Below are 12,844 nucleotides of genomic sequence, written 5' to 3' on the forward strand. Positions count from 1 at the left end.
ATGCCTCCCATTGGAGGTTTTCTGGGCACGCCCAACTGGGAGGGAGACCCCCGGGGAAGACCCAGAACACACTGGAGGGACTACATCTCCCGGCTGGCCTGGGAACGCCTCGGGATCCCCCAGAATGAGCTGGAACATGTTGCGGGCGAGAGGGAAGTCTGGGTCAGCCTGCTGCCACCGCGACCCGACCCCGGGTCAGAGGAGGAAAATGGCTGGATGGATGGATCAACGCTTGAAATGATGAAGGTAGGAAATGTAAACCATACTTTGGTGTTTCTATTTTACCTCTTTAGAGAACAAAGCATAAGAAGGACAAGAAGTGACATCTCTGAACCGAAACGTCTGAAGACGACTTAATTGGACGACGAAGTAAACGCTGCGTCCTCGTGTCAAGAGGAGGGGTGTCTTCAGTCGCCTGAGGACTGCGGGTAAAAACAAAATGAATTAAAAAAACGTGGCTGCTCGCCGGCTCCGGCTGTAAAGCGTTTAACGAGCGACCCTCGGCGGTCGTGGAGGATCGCTTGGCAGATATCTCCATTGAGCTTCGTTGTAATCGCGTCTCGTTTAGTAACGGGAGGGGGGGGGGGGGGGGGGGGACTCATAACGCTCACCAGATGGGCACCGATGAAATTAAAGATCTGAACCGGAAAGCCTTTAACATTTTGGAACATAACAAGCCCCCTGAAATGATAGAGCAAAAAAAAAAAATAATAATCGACAAAAAAAACCCCCACAAATAAATATTTCAGTAGAAGGCGAGCGTTCCTAAAATGTACGTCGTAAACCGGAGCGAACATCAGCGACGCATTACGGAGATGAAAAAGAAAGAAAAGCCACAAAGACGTGTGCGGCTGAAGCGGCTCTTTATTTACAGTCACAGACTGCAGTTTACTCAAAGCCAAATTAGTCGACATGATTATACACAAAAAAAGAATCCCTCAAAGACCCAATCTGGGTCAATACAGCACTAATAATAACAATTACAATACATATTTACTATATACGGTTTAAATGTGGTTTTCAACATCTGTATGTGTGTCCTTTATTGTAAAAATGATACACATTTTGACAGTTTTAAGTTCAGACTCACTGAGTCCATTTGTGACCCACTGCTTTTCATGTACATTACTGTAACAAATGAAACTACAGCCGGCAGCCACTTGACTTAGCTTAGCATAAAGACTGGAAACAGGGGGAAACAGCTAGCCTAGCTATGCCCAAAGGCAACAAACTGACTGTTTAAATCTCAGTAATTAGCATATGTTGTTGTTTGTTTTAACTCCTACAAAATTAAAAGTGTAGAAATCACTATTTCTTTAATATTGAACATGTTAGCTGTCAACAGAACCTTGAAATTTTGAATTTCCCGTCCGTAACTGCCGTTTAGCTTCAGTCTTCAGAAGCATCACTGCACGCCACCAGTCCAGCAGCAGCTGCTACCGGACAGACGCAGTTACAGACGAGCTCGTCACGTGATGAAGCGTTTACACGCGTCACGGTAACACCTCCCCCCCGTCGGTTCATGTGTAACAGACGCAGATATACACACAACACAAGAGTTCCTGTCTTATCGCTCTCTTTGCAGAATTTAAACGAGAAAATGAATGGCAAAAATATTTTGCAGGGCTATGTTTTTGTAAAAGTGAAGTGGCGCCAAAAAAGTGAAATAAAAACAGCCACAAACGTATATTTTAAGAGTCAAAACAACACGAAACAGTTGGGTATTGTGAGGCTGTTAGCAGCCACTAAAGTGTTCAACATCAACGGTTTTACAATTTTCAAAGAATTCAATGAACTTCCACACAACTTCCCCAAAACAGGTTAATGGAAACATTAATAATAATAATAATAATCCAAAATAAAAATGACTCTTGAAGATGAAATTCACAGACTCAACGGCTAAATGATGAATACATTTCACAAATTACAAATTGGAAACAAGAAATAATAAAGTGCATTTTTTACTCTGTTACACACGATCTTATTTTTTGTTCTCTTCTGCCTGATATCACGCTAATGTGTTGAAATATGCAACATGAGCATGAAAACACCTGAGAGTCACCGGCTGTCCTCACGGTTAAGATGACCGATCAATCAGCATTTACACACCGGGAAGATTTTAAACATGTGTGGACGCTCGGCTGCCGACGTGGAGCCCATCACATGGTCTCTAATGACGCTCTTAAAGATGAGGCGTGTGTGTGTGTGTGTGTGTGTGTGTGTGTGTGTGTGTGTGTGTGTGTGTGTGTGTGTGTGTGTGAGCCACTTAACACGAGAGCTGTGCGCCCTGAATAAATCCACGAGCGTCTAATTACAAGCAGAACACAGATGTTTTTGTTGTCGTCCGTCAGCTGTCGGGCGTTCGGAGACGCCGTCGCAGGAATAACATCTCTCTGCTGTTGAAACCGAACCGCCGTCTTCTGTCCCGGACACGAGACAAAAAATATAATAAGAAAGAAACACTTCAAAACGGCATATGTTGAGATAATTAGCTAAAACCCAAAACAATTTGCAGTTTGGACACCTCGCCAATTATTCTCATGTCGGAATTCCAGAGAAGTAGAGATGGAGTGAGGGATGGAGGGAGAAAAAGAGAGAGAGAGAGAGAGAGAGAGAGAGAGAGAGACAGAGAGAGAGAGAGATAGACTGAGTGAAAGAGACAGAGAGAGAAAGAGAGACAGAGAGAGACACAGAGAGAGAGAGACAGGGAGAGAATGAGAGAGAGAGAGAGTGAGAGAGACAAAGATGTAGAGAAAGGAAGCGACAGTGAAGGGGGCAAGGAGGGAAACATTCATCCCGTCCTTCGGCCGGCACGGCAAAAGGTGTAAATAAACCAGACAATTAATTGGAGATGGATGCAAGTGGGTGGAAAAAACTCCCTCAAGGGCGATAAACACTTACTGCAGGAGTTTGTTTTCACTCGATGGAACACAAGAGCAACACGGTGTGGACCGACCGTGGTCTGAAACCAGAGGCTCATTTATCAGGGCCTCACGCTCACGGCAAAAGAAACAAGTCGGCGTTTACGCGCGAGAACGGACAAATCCATGAAGCTTCAGATTCCATTCATGAGACGTTTTAGTCAAAGACGGAATCTGGAATTTTGTCGTTTTCTTTTTTTGAAGTTTCAATGAAGCCCATTGTCTTTATTTTGTTCAAATGTGTCATAGCTGATGGAGGTCTCAGTCACCAAAGCCTGGGGAACAGCTGTGACTTGACTTCAATTCAATTTATCTGCATAGCCCAAAATCACCAATTTGCCTCAGAGGGCTTTATAATTGTTTTTCACGCACCGGTCAGTTTTACAAATATGGTCTATTTTGCTTCCAGAAAAGTGGAAAGAACACATCCAAACATACTTTATTTTACTAATTTCCTTCTGTAGATTGCTACTAAATTCACTTTAAACAGTTGAAAATATCAACGTTTTATGTCGGCTGGTTGAATCCAAGCTGTGTATCACAAAGTGCATGTCACAATTGAAATGCTTTATGAATGTTATTTTGAAGAGACAAGGTTGACGATCCCTTTTCAAGCACCCTTCTGCTTCACATTCATACAGTTAGGTGGAAAGTGCCTTGCAGGGAAATAGTCTATTGTAAATGGAGAGAGATAAATGTCTCTCTTTCTCCTGATGGATTTCTCCCAAATAGATTGTTTTTCCGAGGCGAATACAGAACGTTGGATTCCATTAATTCCTTTTTTTGTGTCAGTCTCAGAACTAAGCGTTGGTCTTGTGGCTTTATTTAGCATGAAAACAAAAACTCGAAACTGTCGAGACGTGAAGGCTGTGTGAGCCTCTTTGTGTCTTTACACAAAGACCTGTGACACGTCTTTATTAATGTCATTGGACATCAAGTCTGTGGACATGAGGAATCTGTTCCTCCCGGACGTAGTCGTGAATGAACCTAAAGATCAACATGGCATCTTAATTTCCCCGGTGTGTCTCTCTTTATTCTGTCTTTAAGTACCACCGTCTCTCTTTCACTCTCACATATTCGACTGTCTCTGTCTCATCTGTATCAGAGCTCACACTCTATCAAATAGAAAGCCATGAGGCCTTAATGAGTTGCCTCTCAACGCCTCTCGTCATTGCCGGCAGCTAGTAGCTAAAGGTGCCAACAGCGCTGACAAGCATGACGAGCTCTCCCGGCTGCACGTGCCCGACTCCGCCTGCAAGTGGATCACAGACTTCCTGTCTGACAGGAAGCAGCACGTGAAGCTGGGAAAACACGTCTCAGCCTCCCGGAAACATCAGCACCGGTTCCCCCCAAGGCTGTGTTCTTTCCCCTCTGCTCTTCTCCCTGTACACCAACAGCTGCACCTCCAGTCACCAGTCCGTCAAGCTCCTGAAGTTCGCGGATGACACCACCTTCATTGGACTCATCTCTGGTGGGGATGAGTCCGCCTACAGGTGGGAGACTGACCATCTGGTGACCTGGTGCGGTCTGAACAACCTAGAGCTCAACGCTCTGAAGACGGTGGAGATGGTTGTGGATTTCAAGAGGAACGTAGCCCCACCTGCCCCCATCACCCTGTGTGACTCCCAGTCAAAGCTGGGAAGTCCTTCTGCTTCCTGGGCTCCATCATAACCCAGAACCTCAAGTGGGAGCTTAACATCAGCTCCATCACCAAGAGGGCTCAGCAGAGGATGTACTTCCTGAGGCAGCTGAAGAAGTTCAACCTGCCAAAGACAACGACGGTGCACTTCTACACCGCCATCTGCTCCTCCATCACGGTCTGGTACGCTGCAGCCACCGCCAAGGACAAGGGCAGACTGCAGCGCATCATTCGCTCTGCTGAGAGGGTGATCGGCTGCAATCTGCCGTCCCTCCAGGACTTGTTCGCCTCAAGGACCCTGAAGGGAGAAAGAAGGATTGTAGCCGACCCCTCTCACCCTGGACATGAACTGTTTGAGCTCCTTCCATCTGGCAGGAGGATGAAGTCCATCAGGACCAAGACCTCACGCCACACAAACAATTTCTTCCCATCCGCAGTTGGGCTCATTAACAAAGCCCGGGACCCCCACTGACTCTGTCATCCCCAGGACAATCTCCTACCGGTCACTCTCCTGCACATCACTTCTAGTTTATTCTTATTTAAACACACTCAACACTTTTACGCTACACTTACATCTCACTTGTTTATAGTCCTGTTATCTGTTCGTTCGTGCAGTTTATTTTATATTTTATTGTAAATTTGAATGTTTCTACTTTTTGCACTGTGTTGATTCATCATCATCATGTCATCATGTCAAATTCCTTGTATGTGCAACATACCATGGCAATAAACGGTTCTGATTCTGATTCTGAACAGTGCTAACAACAGCCTAAAGTGTGGACAGAACTAACGATCTTAATTTGCACTAAAAGGAATGTCAACAAATGAAGGAGAAGCTTTGATAAAAACACACACAGAGGGAGAGAGACTCTCTGCTCAGGTAGACTTTACTCCTCGAGATCTTTACATAGATATTAGTTGTTTGATGAGATATTAACGCTCTGAGTGTTAAACACAGCAAAATCCAAGTCAAATATGCCCCACACGTCAATAGATTGTAACATATTCTCGACATCCCCGCGAGAAATGTTTTCTATTCATATCAATCAATCAAGTTTTTATTCATAAAGCACCTTTCAAACGGATCAAATGTGATTCAAAGTGCTTTACAAATGATTGACGAGACGAAAACAAGACGAGAGAAGATGAGGAGACTAACTCGCAGCAAATTAAGTCAACAAAAGAAACAATAAATAAATGAATAAAACACAACACTGAATAAATTGATCATGGTAAAACAGAAACAGAAGAAATAAAATATGTATATATAGCTATATCCATAGCATAAAAACACATTTAAAATCCCAAATATACATCACGACATGAAAGCCAGACTGAATAAATGAGTATCTCAATGCATAAATCCATGTGACCAAAAGTATGTGGAAACGCAAACTGTGAGCAAACTTAAATGTCAGTCAAGGCGAGATAGTATTATGTATTCATTCTATTTCTGATAAATCGACCGTGTGCCCCGAGGCTGTGAGGGTTCGCCCGGCCCTCCTGATATCAGGTTAATGGGACTTTTTCTGGCCAGCGTGATGTGGACGGAAAGCAAAGTGTATTAAAACAAGGTTTACTCTGAAACAGGCGGTCAGTCAGAGAGGGCAAACTGGTCCAAAAAGGGGAGCAGCAAACGAACCGAATGGTGATCGTGTTCTACGTCGATGAGACATGTTGTGTGGGACAGTCAGTCAAACGACTACGGACACAAAAAGACAAAATGACTAAAGAAAGATGTACAAAACGACGACAAAGAGACACACAGCATACACAAAGAAACACAACGAATAGGGAGACATACAAAGAGACGTCAACTTCCATCATAAGATGCAAAACAATTAAGGAGACGCACAAAACAACCACAAAGAGACGTTATAGAGAGATTATGGAACTTTACGTCTCTTTGTAATCATTTTGTGTCTCTCTGTAGTTGTTTTGCACGATGCAAAACAACTACAGAGAGACACAAAATGACTACAAAGAGACGTAAAGTTCCATAATAAGATGCAAAACAATTATCAAGATGCACAAAACAACTACAAAGAGATGCAAACTACCACAACGGGATGCAAAACAACTACTGAAATACACAAAATGACTACAATGAGATGCTAACTACCACAATAAGATGCAAAACAACTACAGAGAGACACAAAATGACAACAAAGAGACATTAACTACCACAATAAGATGCAAAACAACTACAGAGAGACACATAGCGACTACAAGGAGACAGAAATCTACTGCACAAAGATGCAGCCGTAGTTTGTCTCTTTGCATCTTAACATCTCTCTACTATAAAGGAAGGGGGGGGGGGACGTTTACATGTCTGTTCCCAGTGGTCCATTGTCTCATAATCCGTCCATAGTACTACAGATATACTGTATACACCCCCCCCACCATTGGACACACGACACCGCAGTTCTTAACGAGCAGCAGAGACGCTTTAGCCTTCAGAGGAAATAGAAACGCGTTAATGAGTTAAACTGAGAGACGCTCCCGTCAGCTGCTCCGTGAGAAGAGACGCTTGATAGGAGCTTTAAATAACCGTCACCGTCTCACCCGCTTCTTGTCTTGTTTAACTATTAATGAGAGTGGTGTCTGGAAAACTAGACGACCCCTTTATGTTTTTCATCCTCCTGCACTGCTGAGAAAAAAGGAAGTCTTCCTGTTAGATTCCCTTTTTTCTAGACACACACACACACACACACACACACACACACACACACACACACACACACACACACACACACACACACACACACACACACACACACACACACACACACACACACACACACACACACACACACACACACACACAGTAGCCTACAGTGCAGTTCAGTGTCTCGCTCACAGGCTATAGTAATAATGTTGCCCCGGCACTTCTGAATGTAGAAACCAGCCACCTTCTGGTCCCCGGCTCACAGCTGGAGGGCTCCCAGTCGACGGGACGGATCCCGAGCCAGCGCCCCCCCCCGTCTGATTTTCATTCAGCCTCTTTACCGGCAGAGGCTCGCTCCCTGGGCGACTCAGTATGGTGATTTTCAGATTTTTCATGTATTTATAATTTGCACAATGTGGCATTTGGAAAAACTTCCTACGGGCCGTGTTTGTATTTTCACCAGCTCATTGTAATTCGCTCTCAGTGCGCGCCGATATATTTTTAACATTTGGCAGCATATCATTCAATTTCCTATCCGTGCAGAATGAAAACAGTGCTCATATTTAATCATGAACCGAGTTCATATTTATGCAAATTAATATCCCACTCCGCTTCCTGCCATTTGAAAAATAAAGACCCATCTGTATTTTCACTGGGTGACGTGCTCCTCTATTACACCACACACACACACACACACACACACACACACACACGAATCTTAGGCAGAGGAACCTGTTCTACTGTACAATTTATTATGGTGACATATTAGAGTCAAAAGTTTTTACAAAGGGAATTTGGGATATTTATTTATATTAATACAAAAATCAGAAAGCAAAAAATCCATTTTCTTGTTTTTGTGTGAGTGGTGTGTGGACAAAGCCCTCAGTAGAAAGCTTCAGCACACAGAGAGGAATGAAGGTGTGAAGTTTGGTGGATGTCAGAACTACTGAAGTGGAGATTTCTGGATCAGTGTCTGAGAAAAACGCAATTTAGAGAAAACGTCCTTTAAAAAGACGTTAAGAAGAGTCTACAGGTGAATAGGGTCAAAAAATTAACTCCTAGATATCACCATGAAACTTCACCACTTCACTAATCACATTAAGACAATATTTTTTTGTATTACAAGTTGTCTGAAATTTGATGTTTAATTATCCAAATGAGGCGTTATATCTCAGTGAATTTGGAGAAATCTACAGACGTAAACAGACAAAATCATAAAATAAAACCCCTAAAATGTGTATTTTGGATGCTTTCTTTTCCACGTCCAATTTCTGAATTGTCAAGTGCATTAAAAACAATGTTTGTCGTAGGACCAATCAGACACTTTGCAAGTAAATGTATCGACCATTGGCGCCAAAACCAGTCCAATAAAAACGAGCCCGTTAAAATCAATGACCCAGAGGAAATGTCACAGCCCTGTAAAATGAAGCCCTACGCTGTATTCCACGGTTCTGGTTCTGTTGCCACACTGACCTCAGGCGGCCATCTTTCGCGTAACAGACAGAAGCCATAACCGTGTTCTATTGAACAGCTCCTTAATTAACGGCACACGGTCCTGTATGGAGCCACACCTCATGTGGCTCCATACATACGGTCCGTACCGCTGGTTTTCTCCTGCCGTTGTTTGGGTCACATGGCGGTAGTTTGTGCGTCTGTCAACTCAAAATGATTACATGTGCTTTCCTGTAATTTTTTAATGTGCTTTTTTAACCTTCGGGTTAACGTCATTAGAGGCCCGGCCCGGCGCCCGGTGCCAAATGATTCTCAAGGACTTTTGAACAAATTAACTTCCCGACTCGCCGAACGTCCTCTCCGGAAAAACCCGCTGAGACACACAGCTGAAAAACAGGATGTGAGGTCACAGCGTGGCGCATATCGCCGCGCCAACCCTCGATGGGCGGCCCCTCTGGACAGCGGAGCCAGAAAATAAATCTCTACCCAGGTGATCATCTGTCGGTGTGTGTGTGTGTGTGTGTGTGTGTGTGTGTGTGTGTGTGTGTGTGTGTGTGTGTGTCATATACTATACGTGGCGTAACCCATTGGTTTGTGGACTACTGCCTTTGCTCAAAAAAAGTGGTTGTCAAGCAACAAAACTTAAATATGGTTGCTATTTTAAGTCACCGCATATTTGGAGCAATTCAGATACAATGCAGTTATACTTCAGCGTAATAATGACAACGTGAGATGAAAGAATAAAAGCTTTATCACTGCAACAAAACTAAAGTCTTTTGTAGTTTTGTGTTTCATGCGTTATCCGTTCACGTCTGCCCTGAATTCCTGGTAAACAAAACACCAGCTGTGCAGCTGTTGTCATGTTCTTCACACAAACCCTCAACAAACGAAGTCACCGGTTGCTGGTTCTTCTGTTCTCTCACTCTCAAGCTTTGGTCGTCTGGACCTTTTTTGCGCTGATCCCCACCACAGATCCGTCGGCCCTTCAAGTCTTGGAATGTGGGTCCTTCATCGGCTTGTCCGCCATCTCTACTTTCAGACATGATGGACGAGCTGTCTTGATTCTGCTGAGACGGATGAATCATCGCTCACACACAGCTGAAGAGACCGGGGGTGTACGTTTTGCTAAATTTGTTAAAAAGTGGTCAAGAATTGGTTTAGTGATCGATTTCTCAAAAGGGTTTCCAATGGAAACCCAGTAGCCCCTAACTGTCGGGCGATTGCCTCGAGTTCGGCATTTTGGCCGTCGCCATCTTGTTTTCTTTTGGAACCAGAAGTGACACAAGAGGGTGGGTGAATCACCGTGTAGCCCCGCCCCTAAAGCATCCCCTGCTTTATGGTCTGTTTGACTCTAAATGGACCATAATGTACTAAATGAACATCATGCTGTATTGAAGAAGACTTATATTCAGATATCTAACCAACTAATGATTTTCCTGTGACGACGGAGGTTTATTTTGAAAAGACCGGCATGGAACAAATGGAAGCTGATGTGTGTTGCTGTACTTTCGTAGGAAAAAGCACAAAAAATGAGAAGCCATAATATCATAAGAACTGTTGTTCAACAAGCATACTAAACGATGACATAGATCATTTTGATGGCAGTTAAATCCACCAATGAGTCAGTACTTTGGACTGAGACACACCTCAGTGTTACATGTGAACCAACAACATTCATCAGAGGAAGTGTGACAAAGCTCCACCATCACCTGACTCACCTGAGACAAAGCAGGAAACAGTTTGTCTTTCTTCCTCACTAAAGAGACACGCAGACTGAAAACAGACGATCAGATTCACCTTCAGAACAAACTAACAACTTCATCTGAGAGAGTTCAGCTACAGGAGAGAAAAGAGGAAAACTACAACACTGCTGCTTCAACCTGCTGACGCTCCACACACTGAATGTGAGTTTGACTAAAAACAGAGAAGTTAGTAGAGGAGGGAGGGGAGCCATGACTGATGTACTTTCTGTGTTTTCAGCTTCACTCACAGACAAAATGGCTTCCAGATTAGAGTCCGGTCTGTCATGAAGTCTTTAGAGATCCTGTTCTTCTGTCATGTAGCCACAGCTTCTGTAAAGACTGTCTGAAGAGCTGGTGGAGAGAGAAACCAACTCAGGAGTGTCCAGTTTGTTGGACAATATCTTCATGGAAACATCCACCTTGTAACCTGGCGTTAAAGAACCTGTGTGAGTCCTTCTTACTGGAGAGAGATCAGAGAGCTTCAGAGACTCTCTGCAGTCTGCACTCTGAGAAACTCAAACTCTTCTGTCTGGACCATCAGCAGCCAGTGTGTGTCACATCTGCAGAGATTCAGAGAAACACAGCGACCACAGATTCAGACCCATCGATGAAGCTGCTCGACAACACAAGAAGAACCTTCAGGAAACTCTGGAGCCCTTAAAGGAGAAGTTAAAGGTTTTTGAAGAAGTTAAAGTGAAGTCTGATCAAACAGCAGAACACATGAAGGTCCAGGCCCGACACACAGAGAGGAAGATTAAGGAGGAGTTTAAGAAGCTTCACCAGTTTCTAGAGGAGGAAGAGGAGGCCAGGATGGCTGCACTGAGGGAGGAAGAGGAGCAGAAGAGTCAGATGATGAAGGAGAAGATGGAGGCTCTGAGCAGAGAGATAGCAGCTCTTTCAGACACAGTCAGAGCCACAGAGGACGAGCTGAGAGCTGAAGACGTCTCATTCCTGAACAACTACAAGGCTGCAGTGGAAAGAGTCCAGCAGCGCCTCCTGCTGGAGGATCCACAGCTGATCTCAGGAGCTCTGATAGACGAGGCCAAACACCTGGGCAACCTGAGCTTCAACATCTGGAACAAGATGAAGGACATGGTCTCTTACACTCCTGTGATTCTGGACCCAAACACTGCTGATCCAAGACTCATCCTGTCGGAAGATCTGACCAGTGTGAGACGAGGAGAGAGAGAGAAGCTTCCTGATAATCCAGAGAGGATTGATGAATACTTCTCTGTTCTGGGCTCTGAGGGATTTAACTCAGGGACTCACAGCTGGGATGTCCAGGTAGGAGACGGTACAGGCTGGTTACTGGGTGTGTTAGCAGAGTCTGTCCAGAGGAAGAGAGACATACAGTCTGGATTATGGATAATAGGGTTCTATAAAGATAAATACTCAGCAGAGTCACCATCAGGTCCACTCACTGATCTCAAAGTGCAGAAGAAGCTCCAGAGGATCAGAGTGAATCTGGACTGGAACAGAGGAAAGCTGTCGTTCTCTGATCCTGATACTAACACACACATACACACCTTCACACACACTTTCACTGAGAGGATGTTTCCAATCATTTTCACTGATGATAAACTAAATATAATACCAATGAAGGTGTGTGTGACAGTGGAACAGAGCAGTTAGCGATAAAGATCATAAATATATTCATGATGTTTATGTTTTAAAGTCTTAAAGCTGCACCTGTCCTCCTGATGTCTCATTCTTCTAAATATATCTTTATTATTTCAGTTATTGTTTTATTATTGTTTTCATTCTCTTTGTTGTTATTTAGTTTGACAATCAGCTGTAAACTGTAACTTGACCGGTTGGTGGAGGGATACAGCCGTGAGTCGGTCATTCTAGTTCTTGTTATTGATACTGTGTCATTTTAAACTTTAGTTTCTTTGATTGTGTTGACTTGTGTGTGTGGAGTCATGAAGACCAGCGACCACTTTGTGGAAGCTGATGGATCCAAATGAAGAATAAAGAATCAATTCATCATGAACTGAATGTTTGAGCTTCAATCATTGTTCACATCTAACAAACTTTATTTCATGTTCTAGATCAGATTATAATGTTTCTAAACTTTAACATCAATGTTTAATTACATGAAATGTTCACAATTTATAAATATGAAGTCATTAGGGGTGTAAAGATACACGTATTGAACCGTTCGGTACGCATTATGAACCGAACAATATGTTTGAATAATATTAAATTGCTTTTGAAAAATAAAATATAGCTGAAATTGGTGGAGCCACTGCGCTCAGACACGTCCTTCCCTGATTCGCCACGGTCCGATCACGTGACCGGACGTTCACAAACAACAACGACAACATAGATCATTTTGATGGCAGATAAATCCACCAATGAATCAGTACTTTGGAATGAGACACACCTCAGTGTTACATGTGAAGCATCAATATTCATCAGA

The 12,844-nt window shown here is 43.6% G+C and overlaps 1 pseudogene; it reads left to right on the forward strand.

Moving 5' to 3' along the window:
• Window positions 1-12,415, forward strand: LOC137880582 (E3 ubiquitin-protein ligase TRIM39-like; annotated as a pseudogene).
• Window positions 12,416-12,844: the final 429 nt, after the last annotated feature.

This window comes from Cebidichthys violaceus, unplaced genomic scaffold (genome assembly GCF_023349555.1).
Source record: "Cebidichthys violaceus isolate CVI_PGR_0920_01 unplaced genomic scaffold, fCebVio1.0.p SCAF_29, whole genome shotgun sequence".
NCBI classification, from domain to species: Eukaryota; Metazoa; Chordata; class Actinopteri; order Perciformes; family Stichaeidae; genus Cebidichthys; species Cebidichthys violaceus.